Below are 15984 nucleotides of genomic sequence, written 5' to 3'. Positions count from 1 at the left end.
GGATTGGATGACACAACTGGAGTAAATTATCTAAAAAAAAAGACAGGTAACAAGTGACATTAGATTTCTGTCCTCACAGCACTTCTATTTTGTTTGTTTATTCATTCATTAATGCTTATTAACTGTGCTGTATTCTATTTGGAATGCAATATTTAGTTGTTTGTTAATAGTGATACAATGGTGAATGCATTAGTATGAGTTATAACAGCATAGCTCTAGGAGAAATATAAGAATTGGGAATATGTGCAGTATTTTATAGAAACATTAAAATGAACTGGTACTATAATGAATGAAAACAGATACGACACTATAGTGAAGCATAAAGTTTTACAAACATTTTGGAAAAACAGACTACTTTGAAATGCAAAAATAGAAGGTTAAATATTAAATTGGTGGGACACTAAAAGAAAGACTTTTTTTATATAGAGAAACCTGTGGAGTATTCATAACTATAAATTCACGTGCATGCCACAGTAATTAACTTTTTAATAATATGTATAAACATTTCATCTTAAGTATCATAAGACATCATCAGTATAGTTAACAACAACAGGAATTACATTCAAAAAAACACATTAGTGCGCATGCTTACATTGGAATCCCTCTATGTATACAGTAGCGTAAAGACTGTCTCACTATCCCAAAAGTTTGGGAAATTGTTATAAATAAAATAAACTGTATAAAATAAATTTATCAGTTTTAATTTAATTTAATTACAATCCAATAGTATTTAGTCCTTAAACATGCTACTGTATACATCAAGGATTCCAATGTAAGCACTAAAAAAACAAGTGTGTGTTTTTTTTAATGTAATTCCTATTGTCGTTTATAACTGCACTGATGATGTGTTATGATACTTAAAATGAAATATTTACATATTAAAAAATCAATTACTGTGGCATACATGTGAATTTATAGTTACTGAAAGAAAGGGATGAGGCAACTGATAAGAGGAAGTTAAGTTGAAGCAGTTTAGATGTTGCAAAAAACAGCTAACAAACTATTGATAAGAGCTATGGCAAGTCAGTAAACCTTCCATTATATTAAGGTCTGGATCAGATCACATCTGAAATACTATATATACAATTGAACATACAGCAAAACAGGTAACCAAAACAATATAAGGAATCTCAATATCTGTTGGAAAAACAGACTAAGTTATCTAAAACCATATAGCTTCTTTAAAACAGGGTGCATTTCTTCTTGAGAATTTTGGCATAAGATTAGATAATTCTAAGCTAAAATCTTTATTGACACTACTTCTCTACTTATCTTGTCTTTTTATTTATTTATTATTATTTTTTTTTTTACTTCAGGAGATTTTTTAGTTTAAGTGAATTTCAAACAAAATGTGCATTACATCCCAAATCTCTCTCTCTCTCACACACACAGACATTTTTGATGAATGATGACCAGACTTGGTGTAAGATGATATCTTGGTTTTTATTGCATTGAGTAAGTGCATGTAGCATTTCTGAACATTCTTTGAATTTTTTAACAAAGCAATTATGGCCTATATATGGCATTTCCCTTCAAAATTTTTGACAAAGCTCTTAGAGCTTAAATAACATTTCCCTTTTCTTCTAAAGTATAGGATAAAGTGCAGGCTGAATGATAGGCTAATTTGGATTTGTTTTTGATTCCTTTCCACGTCTTTAACATTCTCACTAGATTGTTCTGTCTATCCTACATATCATATGCTGCATAACCATCACATTTTATAAACAACTGGTTTTTTAAAGGATGGATGAAGTGGTTTAGGACAATGTAAGAAATTTTGAGATACTACAAAATGAGGTGCAAGCTATTATTTAAGTCATATTGTCGAAGTATTTTAGAAATTTTGGCTTATGTATAGCATATATATATGTAAGGGTTACAACATCTTTGCATTCTTGCTTTGTTGTTGTTGGGAGGAGGGTTGTAAGATCTTTTTAATCGATCTATTTTGAGATATGATAGGGCTGAGTTATTTATGTTCTTGATTCCTCTTCTCTTTACTGTATGCTCTCCGTGAGCATTTTAATTATTCCTATCTTCTGGAAGAGGTATGATGTAGCATAGAGGCATCTTCTTATGTTGTACACTTTCTGTACACCAAGTAAATGAACCTTTTCTCTTCAGAAACCTAGGCATATGTCAAGAAATGGTAGAGTGCTATTGTTTTAAGTTGACTATTTGGGTAGACTGAATTCTTCTAGTTGTTCCACTGAATCTGGTTAGATGATGAAAATTTCATACATGTAACTAAGCCATCTTTTGAGTTTTTAACAGTACTCTTCTAGGTCTTTGTAACAAATGATTCCATAAATAAATTAACTAGAAGCACAGATAGAGGTGAGCCCATAGCAAGACTCTCTCACTATTCAAAGTACTTTTGTTGAAACAGAAGAAAATGTTTTCTATGCAATGTTTGAAAAGGTGGATAGCATCTAGAGGAAAAAGATTTTGAAGCAGTTATAAAGTTTGTTCTCTGGAAACAATGGAACCAAATTTGTGACATCTAGCAGGTTCAATGGTTTTATCACCATTTTTTTCACATTTTTGATGAAATATGAACATATTTTTATTTATAAAGGACTGTTTTTTTTTTTATGTGTTGTAAAGTAAGCTCCAACAGATGTCTGAGTAAGTATATCTCGGGCTTGTATAACAGGTATCAATATAAAAGGTATAGTGGAACTCGGAAGAATTTTAACATTATCAGAGAAATCTCTGAAAAGGGAGCAAAGTTAGATACTCATAAGTTGGTGAAAGGGCTTATAGAGTATAAGAAACAAGAAGGAAAGGAGAAAGAAATATGTAGGAAACACTGCTGGAAACTGAGTAAAGTACAGAAAGCAAGGAAGTAGATTTCTCTTACAGAATAGGATGGAAGGCTATGCCAAAAAAGATAAATAAACTAACAATGAATTTGAAATGTCATTCTAAGATCAGGATAATCATTTTTATAACAATAATGAAATATAAAAGTATCTAACATAATTTTTGATTATAATGATGAAAGAAAAAATGAGAAATACAAGCAAATAGAGCCCAGTCAGTTTCATTTATTTATATTAATGCAGCCAAATAAACCCAATGTACTCCTTATAATCATCTTAAACACACACTTCCCCTCTCCCCTGTATAAGCATTGCCACGGGAGACTAGACGTGCACAATAATCCAAGTGAGGTCATATCAAAGGCCTTGTAAAGAGGCAAAATGACTTCCTTATCCTAACATGCTAATGTTCTTTTCAGCATTGCAATTATCCTCGGAGCCAAACTAATGAAACTAGTACAAAGAACAATAAGAAAGACTGGAAAAGTGCAATGCACTAAGAGCAACTTTGGAAGAAGTCACTGGTGGTTACCTAAATATTAAGTAATTCATGGAATAGCACTTAAATGTGGAAACTATTTCACTGCAGAAAATTACTTAATAGGAAATCAAGTACCTAGGATACATTATTAAAGTAAAGAACTGCTATTCAGAAAATATCAGAAGAAGATAGGAATGGCTAAAACAACAGTCAAAGAAATGTCTAAAATCTTGAATCTTTGCAAGAACAAAGTTCAGAATTCTGCCTAAAGAAACTTGATAGGAAAAGGATGGTTGCTTTCCAGATATGATGTTACAGAAGGCTGTTGAGGATATCCTATACTAAGAGGAGGTTAAATGGATGGGTACTAGAAAGGATTGGTAGAACTTTAAGATTCCTTACAGATACTGACAGAAGAAAGCTGAAATAATTTGAACACAATAAAAGGACTTCTCAAAACACTAATAGAAGGCAAAATTCCTTAAAAAGAAGAAGGGATCGACCCTCAATGAGATCAATGGATGGTATGTCTGGAGTGACTGATCTTCAGAGAGTCGAAGCCTTCAGAAAAGCAGGACCACCTGGCAAGGACTGGTGTGGCACATCACTGAGAAACTGTGACCATACAACACCTGATGATGTCCAATGAATAGATGGATGGATAACACACAGGTTCTAAAACTTTTTTTTAATTTTTTATTTATTTATTTACAATCCCTTTTCATACAATGAAATTATTAGTGATCCCTGAGAGTACTGGTTAACTTAAGTTGTGTTTTTATATATTATAGTGTAATTATTAAAAGAACACGTAAGACTACAGTAAAAACTTTTAATTAATAAGGTACAGATATTTCATACTAAAACTAATAGTACATCTTCAGTGTTACAAACAGTTATAGGAATAGAATACAAGTAACGAGCTTTCGCACCTATTAAAATACATTGTTGCTACACGCTAGGAAATGATAGAAAATAATAATTAATTAATATTCAAGATAATTGGTTTTTTAATGATTACACAAAATAAAAGTCTCCCAGATCTTCGAGAGAGAGAGAGTCATTTCGATTTAAATTCAGTCATGTAAAATAGCTTCACAACTTTCTTTATAAAGGCATTCATATTTGAACCATCTATAGAGGAGAATAGCTTTATCCCACTGGATATTATGGGTAGTGTTAATACCGTGTTGTGCTAGACCAGACTTCTGAGGTTTGTTTGTATTCAATATAATACTGATGATGTTCTTTAATTCTTTTTTCCACAGAACGGCCAGTTTGTCCAAAATAAGAAACATCGCATTCACATGGTATTTGGTATACACCAGCCAAATATAGAGATGACAGTTTATCTTTTATAGAAGGCAATAAGGAAGAATTTTTGTTGATAGGAGTATACGTGGGAATCAATTGGTACTTTTTTTAAAATTCTACCTATAGGTTCTGAGATTCCTGGAATGTAGGGGATTGGAACACTGTGAACTGTTGAAGAAACCTTATGTATTGGAACATAAGATTCAATTATCTGTTGAATTTGATTAGGGTAGTAATTATTCGATTCCATTAACTTTTTAATGATTGAAAGTTCTTGTTGTAAGATTTCTGGAGAAGAGCAAACTTTATGTGCTCTATTAATTAAAGATTTAAGAATGCCAAATTTTTGAGATGTGTGGTGAGCAGACATTTCATGAATGTATCTGCCAGTAAATGTGGGCTTTCGAAAGACGCTTGTAGATAAGGTACCAGAAGAAGTTCGAGTAAGGAGGATGTCCAAAAATGGTAAAGTATCAGAATTTTCTTTTTCCATGGTGAATTGGATACGAGGGTGAAGGCTATTTATCTGTTGTAGAAAGCTCATCTTCAGTATGTGACCAAATGGCAAAAACATCATCGACATAACGATACCAAAGAGATGGTTGAGGATGAATGGATGAAAACATGTCTTCGAATTGTTTCAAAAAGTTAGCCCAAGGTCGAGACAGAGGGCTACCCATGGCAGTACCTTCAACTTGTTTGTAGATCTCGTTTTTCCAACTAAAATAAATTTTCCAACAGTTTTTCCAACTTCTGAATGAATAACAAATTCAAAAATCTTTGTGATATCTGGAGGGTAATCTTCATATAATAATTTGACTGTGTCAGCTAATGGAATATTGGTAAACAGAGACACAACGTCAAAACTGACTAGCAACTCAGACTCTTTGATTTTTATATCCTTGATTTTTTTCAAGGAAATCTGTTGAATTTTTTTATGTAGGATCTGGAATGTCTAGTGAGAGCACTTAAAGAATGTGACAAGACTTTTGCAATTCGATAGGTAGGAGAATTAATGCAATTCACAATAGGTTGTACTGGATAGCCTTCTTTATGGATTTTCGGGAGACCATATAGACGGGGGGTCTTCCAAAGTAGGTGCGTAATTTATCCACAACATAATTTGGTTCCCAACTTATAATCTCATCCATTAACCGACACAGTCAAATTATTATATAAAGATTACCCTCCAGATATCGCAAAGATTTTTGAATTTGTTATCCATTCAGGTTATTTTAGTTGGAAAAACAAGATCTACAAAAAAAGTTGAAGGTACTGCCATGGGTAGCCCTCTGTCTCCACCTTTGGCTAACTATTTTTTGAAACAATTCAAAGACAATATGTTTTCATCCGTTCATTCTCAACCATCTCTTTGGTATCATTATGTTGATGATGTTTTTGCCATTTGGTCACATACTGAAGATGAGCTTTCCACCTTTCTACAACAGATAAATAGCCTTCACGCTCGTATCCAATTCACCATGGAAAAATAAAATTCTGGTACTTTACCATTTTTGGACATCCTCCTTACTCGAACTTCTTCTGGTACCTTATCTACAAGTGTTTATCGAAAGCCCACATTTACTGGCAGATACATTCATAAAATGTCTGCTCACCACACATCTCAAAAATTTGGCATTCTTAAATCTCTAATTAATAGAGCACATAAAGTTTGCTCTTCTCTAGAAATCTTACAACAAGAACTTTCAATCATTAAAAAGTTAATAGAATCGAATAATTACCACCCTAATCAAATCCAACAGATAACTGAATCTTATATTCCAATACCTAAGGTTTCTTCAACAGTCCGCAGAGTTCCAATCCTCTACATTCCAGGAATCTCAGAACCTATAGGTAGAATTTTAAAAAAGTACCAATTGATTCCCATGTATATTCCTATCAACAAAAATTCTTCCTTATTGCCTTCTATAAAAGATAAACTGTCATCTCTATCTTTGGCTAGTGTTTACCAAATACCATGCGATTGCGATGTTTCTTATTTTGGACAAACTGGCCATTCTGTGGAAAAAAGAATTAATGAACATCAATATTATATTGAATACAACAAACCTCAGAAGTCTGGTCTAGCACAACACAGTATTAACACTACTCATAATATCCAGTGGGATAAAGATATTCTCCTCCATAGATGCAGGTTCAAATATGAACACCTTTTTAAAGAAAGTTGTGAAGCTATTTTACACCGACCGAATTTAAATTGATATGACTATCTCTCTCTCTCGAAGATCTGGGAGACTTTTATTTTATGTAATCATTAAAAAACCAATTATCTTAAATATTAATTAATTATTATTTTCTATCATTTCCTAGCGCGTGGCAACAATGTATTTTAATAGGTGATCCACCGAATGTTCGTTACTTGTATTCCATTCCTATAACTGTTTGTAACGCTGAAGATGTACTATTAGTTTTAGTATGAAATATCTGTACCTTATTAATTAAAAGTTATTACTGTGGTCTTATGTGTTCTTTTAATAATTATATTATGCCACAGGTACCTCTAAAAATAAAAATATTATAGTGTAATGTAATCATGACATTTGACAATGTTTATTTCTGTAATAAACTAAACAAATATAGAATGAAAGGATATAGTGTAGAACATTTTCAATAGTTTGATAATGAGAATTAATTTACTCATGTTTATCAATGTTTGCTGTGACCCCTGAAGTTGTCACAACCCACATTTTAAGAACCACTGATCTAGAGAACAGATAAATTCAGCAGAAGATAAGTATTCTGGTACTTATAACTATGTCTGATTTGCTAAAGTAGCAAATCAGCCACAGTTAATAATAGATAGATTAATAATAATAATGGCTGTTAGTAGATCAATCTATGTGGAGATGGATTTTAATAAGCAGAATCTCATGTTTGACTGTAGGTTAGACAGATTCTGCTTTTATTTGCTGACATTAAAATCTATGGCAATTATATAACAAAGAGATGTGCAAAATAGTTGAGCATGTCTGTTGGAACTAAAATAAGTGATATATGTTATTATCTCAGGCCTCCAGGGAGTCAAGGAGGACTCATCGAGGGAGGCTATAAATCACCCAAACCAGCTATCATACCTTACCTTAAATTCATTCACACTAGATGCACGCACTCATTACCCCTTAAGGACATATTATTTCACTCACTGCTCTCTGGGAGAAAAACCTAGTTCTTATCCCTTTCTTGAATGTGTTCTCTCACCAGCTTCCATATAACAAAAAATTTCATCAGTGTATATATATATATATATACAGGGTGTTCGGGATAAATTTGACATATTTATAATTAATTATATTTTTCCGTAAGTTACATGTATTAACACACACTTCTCTTCATTTAAAAGTTTGGACCCTTCTTCATTCACATACAAGATGTCAGAAAGGATGGAGAGCTGGAACCCACCTGAATCATGGAAGAGAATAACTTGTATCATGATGATTCGTGCCCGCCATCAAAATAAGGATATTACGACTGCTGCCCAATGCTCCCTGAATACAGTAAAAACAATCAGGCATGAACTAGAGACTTGCAATGGTGACTACGAGGATGTAGCAAGAAGAAAGATCCCTAGCAGACGATCTGATTGCGTTCGTACAGCAGAATTCCTCGCAAATCTGCAGGAACAGGTGTTGAAGAACCCTGGCATTGGAATTCGGGCTTTGTTCGTGGAGTTGCTAACTGTAGTCAAGCCCTGGATAACAAGGGTAGGCAATGGTAGGCCGTATGTATGGCAGCAGGATTCGGCCCCTTGCCACACCTCTGGGAAAAGTCAAAAATGGTTGTCTGAAAATTTCTACGACTTCACCAGTCCAAATGTTTGGCCTCCAAACTCCCCAGACCTTAACCCCATGGATTATTTTGTATGGGGCGCAGTTGAAAAAGACACCAATCGCACTTCCAGTAATACAAAAGCCCAGTTAATGGATAAAATTAAAACAGTTTTTGCGGCCCTTCCCAGGGAGACTGTAGCATCAGCTTGTTCGAGGTTCCGAAGCAGAATTGAAGCTGTGATCGATGCTAATGGTGATTATTTTGAGTAAATCTTGTTGATAGTATTGTAATTAACTCTGCCTGTAATGTTTTTTTGTCAATTCATTAAATTTAATAGATACAAAGAAGATTTTCTTTTCCCTTACGAAACTGTCAAATTTATCCCGAACACCCTGTATATATATCCTATAACACCGATTCAAAAGTTTATAGACCTCTATTCATAATGAGCGTGCATTTTCTTGATTACAGAACTAATGTAAATAACTATTTGGGAACATTGATCAATTGTAAACGTATAAGTATTTTAATACCGACAAGTTTCACCAAATTTAAGCTGTTGGCATCGTCATGGTACAAGCACTGAGGTTAAAACATATCACAAAATAGATCTTAACTGTAAATTCTAAATATCATAGTTACAAACTAAAATAGCATTGAACGTGAATAATACACGTATCGCGTGTACATGATTTACTAGTTGTTGCTAAAAGCGTTCTATACTTGGTTCCTGTTAAGGTTATCTGTGGTACATGCAACTGTGGCTGCTTCTTTAAACATTCGAGAGCAGTAGTCTTCCTCTATGTAAGGGGTACAACTTTTGTCCCACTCAATGATATGGTTTGTTGTGGAGAAATGTGACGAGAGGCCTGATATGTCTTGTCTGTTATTTTTAACATAACCAATGTTTCCTTCTGCCTAATCTCAAGGCTTCTCCAAGTCTGGCCAATGTAACTTGAACCACACGAGCATGGGATATTATAGACTCCAGCATACTTATAGAAAGGATGGGTATCTTTTAAAGATCGTAGTAGTTTACGAATTGTTTCTATTATTTTGTGTGGTTTGAGGAGATTAGCGAGCTTGTTAGAGATACTGCTCACATACGGAATGGCGATTGTTGTAATATATCGAGTGTCTTCTTGTTCACTTTGTGATGGCTCAGAGAAAAGGATTTTGTTGACGAGTCTTCATGCGTAGCCATTCAAGGCGAGGTTATTAAATATTATTATTATTATTTCGGGCTACTCCAGGGAGTCCTTAGACTCATCGAGGAAGGCCCTAAACATCATGTCCACACAACTATTCGACATTCTCACAGTATCTATCATACCTTGCCTTGAACTCGCTCACTGTCATAGCACCTACTACAGACTCTGGCAGCTTATTCCACTCATTTAACACTCTAAAAGTAAAGAACCCAGCTCTAACACCCCTGCTAACCACACTCTTGCCCAGTTTCCATAGGTGTCCCCTAGTTCTCCCACCACCAGTCCTGATCTCAAAAATATCCTCTGAATTAATCCTATAGAATCCTTTTAGCAATTTAAATGTCTCAATCATATCTCCCCTTTTCTGCCTATCAACTAGTTTCTGCAACCCACAAATCTTCAACCTGTTCTCATATGGTTCATTCCATAGACCTGCTATCATCTTAGTCACTCGTCTCTGGATCCTCTCCACCTCCTCCCCATCAAGAAGGAACCGAGGTGACCAAATCTGGGCACAGTAGTCGAGATGAGGTCTTATCAGTGCTCAGTACAGAGGTACAATAACTTGCTTGTCTCTGCTCGTCAAGGTATTTTTCAACAACCAAGTGAGTTGATGAGCTGATTTAGCTACTTTTGCAATGTGCTCCCTAAACTTCATCTCCCTATCCACCAACACTCCCAAGTCCCTGGCCTCATCAATCTCTTGGAGTACAGTTCCACCAATGTGGTATACTGCTGCTAATCTTTTCACCCCAAAATGCATAACCTTACATTTTGTCACATTAAATTGACATCCATTCTCCTTAGCCCAGAACTCAAATCTATCTAAGTCATCCTGCAAGACTTTGACATCTTCTGCATTCACTATCGCCCTGCCCAACTTTGCATCATCAGCTAACAAATGAACTGTTCCACTTAGATCCTTCCCTATATCGTTAATGAACAGATTAAACAGCAGTGGTCCAAGAACAGAACCCTGCAGCACACCACTAGTCACAGGCCGTCTTTTGGACTCTACTCCTGAATAAACTACTCTTTGATATCTCTCCATCAACCCTCCACCTATCCATCTCACCAACCCTATATCCATTCCCATCTGTTGTAGTTTACAGATTAGAATTCCATGTGGTATCCTGTCAAACGCTTTTGCCAGGTCCAGCAGTATCACTGTAAACCCATTTCCCTTATCCAGTTCTGCCGTCACCTTGTTATAAAACTTGAGCAAGTTACTGAGGCATGATCTACCATTCACAAAGCCATGCTGTCCCCTGTACAGTATCTCATTTTCATCAATCCATTCCTGTATTTTTCCCTTGACTACTTTCTCCAAGACCTTGACAATGACTCCTGATATGCTGATTGGTCGGTAATTTGCCACCATAGTCTTGGATCCTCCTTTATGCAGTGAAACTATTTTCCCCTCTTTCCACGCCTTCGGGACTAAACCAGACCCGAGACTCAGATTAAACAACATGGTCAAGGGCACTGATAATTCCTTAGCTGCTTCACGCAAGACCCGTGCCAGTATACCATCCAATCCCACAGATGTATTCACATTAAGGTTCTGTAATAGACTATTCACCTCCACTTCATTCATCACAATTCCCGTATAAACTAATGGTTCCTTCATTTTTGCAATATCACCACCTGGATGGTATACTTTTGCAAAGTGCACGCTCAGTAACTCCACTATACTGACTGGTTCAGTGACCTCCTTACCATCGTCATTCCTTAAAATCATTTTGCCATGTACAGTTTTTTCCTTGCTTGCAGCATATTGAAAGAACTGTTTGGGATTCTCTTTTGCTTGCATAGCTAGTTTCCTTTCATAATCGGCTTTTGCTGTTTTTACCATACTCGTTACCCTTCTGGCCTGCAGGTCACCCCTTTCTTTAAATTTCCTCCATAGTTGTTTCTTTTTTTGCAGCTCAAGCTTAATGGTGTTATTCATCCATTTAACCCCTACTTGTTTTACTATTCGGACCCTAGGTATACAATCAGCCATAACCTCCTGTAAATGCTCCTTGACCACTTCCCATGCTCTATCGACATCCAGCCCTTGCAGTTGTACATGCCATGGCACTGATCCAAGCAATCTCCTAAGCTTGTCAATCTTGCCAGCATGGTAATTCCACATATACCCTGTCTTAATCAAAAATTCCACACCTTTAGCCACCTCCCAGGTCAAGACCTTATGATCACTCTCACCAATAGATGGCAACATGGTCATATTCATTATAGTCAAATTGTGAGATGCTATTACCAGGTCAAGCACTCTCACACCCCTAGTATTTTCAATTACATGCTGTCTCAGATAGTTATCCCTTAATAATTGAATAAAATCCATTTCCTTCCTCAGATGTGTCCTCTCCTCCTTCCAATCAATGTTACCATAGTTGAAATCCCCCATAATAATTACCCTCCTTCCACTCATTTCATCAATTTGTTTATGCATACTATCTCCACCATCTATTCCATCACCTGGTCTATAGCAGCACCCAACTGTATATTTTATTCTGCCAGTCTCAATCTCACACCAAATTGCCTCAAATGAGCTCCTTTCACTATCCTGCAATACAACTTCAATTCTCCTTGGCTGCAGTTCATCAGCTATCATCAATAACACCCCTCCCCCCGTTTTATTCTCTCTGTCCCTCCTAAACACACTATAACCTACACATTCTATTCCACTAACTATATCATCTTCCGTCAGCCATGTTTCACTAATGCCAATAACCTGTGGCCAGGAAGAGCCAATCAAGGCCAAAAATTGTTCCTTCTTGTTCCTAATACTCCTGGCATTAGTATACATGAAATGCAGTGATCCCTTTGTCCCACCCCTATCTTGATGCGTTAATCTAAATGTCCCATTCCCATTTTTTGTCCTTAGTGCTGGCTCGGGTATATCATATACATTTTTACACTCAACTGTCTCACTGAAGTTTGCATATCCACTCCCCCACTCCTTGGTAGTTCTAGTTTCCCTGGTTCTGCACATCCATTTTCACTTCATTCAGCAACACTTTTTTCAGTCTCTGCACACCAAGTCCATTCAAATGCAGGCCATCCCTCTTGTATAAGTCCTTTCGCCCATCAAACTCATTCCACAAGTCCACGAATTCCAAAATTCTAATTCTATTAATGCTAATTCATCTTGGAGGTCCTTTTCATCTGTTGTAATGAGGACAGCAGCTCTTTTCTTTAGTATGTGTACTATGCTGAGTTTGTGAGAAATGTGGTGTGAAGAGCTGAAATGTAGATAACATCCTGTATTCGTAGGTTTCCTGTAGACTGATAGGTTCAAAAGACCATTAACTTGCTTCTTAATTAAGATGTCCAAGAACGGTAGATGACCTAATTGATTTTCTCAATAAAATCAACTCCTTTCACCATTCTATTAAATTTACTCTAGAACTTGAAAAAGACAAACAACTAGTTGTTTGTCTTTTTCAAGTAAGGGGTACAACAAAAAGTTGTATCCCTTACATAGAGGAAGACCACTGCTCTCAAATGTTTAAAGAAACAGCCACAGTTGCATGCACCACAGATAACCTTAACAGGAACCAAGGTTTAATACTTCCAGAGATAAGAAAACCCTAATTAGATCTCTGAACACACAAGAAATGAACTTTAATGCCAACTATAGAACGTTCCTTAGCAACAATTAGTAAATCATGTACACGAGAGACGTGTATTATTGACGTTCAATTCTATTTTAGTTTGTAACTATAATTTTTAGAATTTACAGTTAAGATCTATTTTGTGATATGTTTTAACCTCAGTGCTTGTACCCTAATGATGCCAACAGCTTAAGTTTGGTGAAACTAATCGGTATTAAAATACTTATCCATTTACACTTAATCAATGTTCCCAAATAGTTATTTACATTTTATAGACCTTTATCATATCACCCCTCTTTCTCCTGTTAACCAGAGTCTGCAATCAACATATTCGAAATCTGTCCTCATATCTAAATCTGATAATCCACATATAATCTTTGTAACTCTTCTTTGCACCCTTTCCACAGCTTCTTTATCTCCTTGAAACCCAGGAAACCAAATCTATGCAATAATTCAGGAGGCAAATTGATTTCCTTATCCTTACATGTCAAGATTCACTTCAACATTGCAATTATCTTCTGAGTTGTATTTGCAACTTCTGCTATGTGACCTTTGAACTTTAAATTGCTATTCACCAGTACACCAAGATCCCCCTGCCTCTTCAGTCTCTTGTAGCATAACCCTGCTAATATAATATGCCACTGGAACTCTAATCATGCCAAAGTGCATGACAGCCATTTTCATTTGCCCAAATTTCCAGTTTATTCAAATAATTTTGTAATTGCTGAATATCAGTAGCATCCCTGATTGCCCTGCTATCTTTGCATCATCAGCAAAATATTGCACATCTGATGTTAGATCCTGCCTGATGTCATTAATGCACAGATTGAACAATAATGGCACAAGGACTGAACACTGATGTACACCACTGGTCACCTTAAACCTGGCAGATTCACACTCACTGTATACCACTTTTTGATATCTACACCACAGATACTGATAGGTCAGTAGTTAGAAACATCAGTTTTTGCACCACCCTTGTACAATGGAAATATCACACATTCCTTCCAAAGGGGGACAAAGTTGCTCACGTCCATAGTGATCCTAAAGCTATACGTATCCCCTGGGTGGTGCAAAATGAGCAACAGCGATAGGCAGCCAGTCCATCCTAAGGATCTCCTGGCCAATTTCATGATGTCTACTGAATTTATTGAATATAGTGACTTGCAGAAACCAGAATTTAGAAACATTGGCCCTACACTACGTATTCGTCAATTAAATATTGAATCTATTAACAAAGCCAAATGCGATTATTTATCAAAATTATTGTTAACCAACAATGTTGATGTGATTGCTGTCCAGGAAACACATGCTGCTGATCCTGAACAACTCCTTAAAAGAGGTCACATTCCAGGTTACACTGCTATTGGTGCAACTTATCATGAAGTATATGGAATAGCAACGTATGTGTGAAATAGTCTTAAAGAAGTTTTTCTTCTATCTCAAAATATTGTAGAAAACATACATACAGTAGTGATAAAAGTTCAAGATATTACAATTACGAATATTTATAAGCCACCTGGATCACCTTGGCTGGAAAAAATTATTCTTATTGCTGAACATCCTGCAATTTATATTGGGGACTTTAATAGTCACCATGAACAGTGGAATTATGCTCGATACAATTAATGTGGCGAAAAACTTGATTGGATCAAACTAAATAATCTTCACTTAGTCTTTGATGCCAAAGACAAAGGCACTTTTAGATCTGCGGCCTGGAAAAGAGACTATAACCCTGATTTATGTCTTGTGAGCAAAAATAATTCAGGTCACCCTATGCAAAATCTGAGAAGGGTCTTAACTGACTTTCCTCATAGTCAACATAGACTGGTATTAATTGACATTGGCATTTCCATTCCATTTGTAAGATCAAAGCCTATCCCACGTTGGAATTTTAAAAAGGCTGACTGGAATAAATAAGCAAATGATCTTGACAAATGTATTCGCTGGATATCTCCAATATGTAGTAATTTTCATCGATTTATAGGTGTAGTCCTACTTGCTGCCAAGAAAAGGATTCCTAGAGGTTAGACATAACTATATACATGGTTGGAGCGAAGAATGTGAATTACTTTATAATGAATATCAGATAAACAATGACCCAAAAAACAGCAGATGAACTCCTAGAAAACTTGGATATATCCCGAAGGAAAAAATGGGTAAATACAGTTGAAGGTATAGACTTTACTCATTCCAGCCGTAAAGCTTGGAACCTTCTTAGGAAACTAGGTGGTAGTGCTCCTTTGATTAAAGAACAACCAAGAATCACCCCAGATCAACTAGCTATACATATTATTAATATATCACGTATCCCAATCAATAAAAAGCATACAAGATATATAAAGAGAAAATTAAAAGAATTTAGCAAGTCTTCACCTATAACTTCAAATTTTGCACACCCTTTTACGCAGCAAGAAGTTGAAGCAGCCTTAAAGGAATTAAAGCCTGGTAAGGCTGCTGGTTTTGATAACATTTATCCAGAATTTTTGATTAATCTGGGAAGAAATGCAAGATTATGGTTAACAAAGTTCTATACCGACATTCTTACAACTGGTAAACTTCCCACTATTTTTAAAAAGCAAAAGTACTTTCAATTTTAAAGCCTGGTAAGCCTAATCATAAACCGGAAAGTTACCGACCTATTACTCTCCTCAGTTGTTGTTATAAACTCTTTGAAAGACTTATTTATAATAGAATAAACTCCACAATTTTTAAAAATGTCCCAACAGAACAAGCTGGCTTCA

The 15984-nt window shown here is 35.6% G+C and overlaps 1 protein-coding gene across 1 annotated transcript in view; it reads right to left on the bottom strand.

Moving 5' to 3' along the window:
• Positions 1–15984, bottom strand: part of LOC150109961 (uncharacterized) — an 80146-nt gene that overhangs the window by 19453 nt on the left and 44709 nt on the right. The gene's annotated exons all lie outside the window — the stretch shown is intronic.

The sequence above is a fragment of the Typopeltis vanoorti genome, chromosome 1 (genome assembly GCF_054136105.1).
Source record: "Typopeltis vanoorti isolate ZY-2024b chromosome 1, IOZ_Tvanoo_1.0, whole genome shotgun sequence".
Classification (NCBI taxonomy): Eukaryota; Metazoa; Arthropoda; class Arachnida; order Uropygi; family Thelyphonidae; genus Typopeltis; species Typopeltis vanoorti.
Note: the sequence above shows the minus strand (reverse complement) of the source record. Positions and strands in the feature narration are given on the sequence as shown.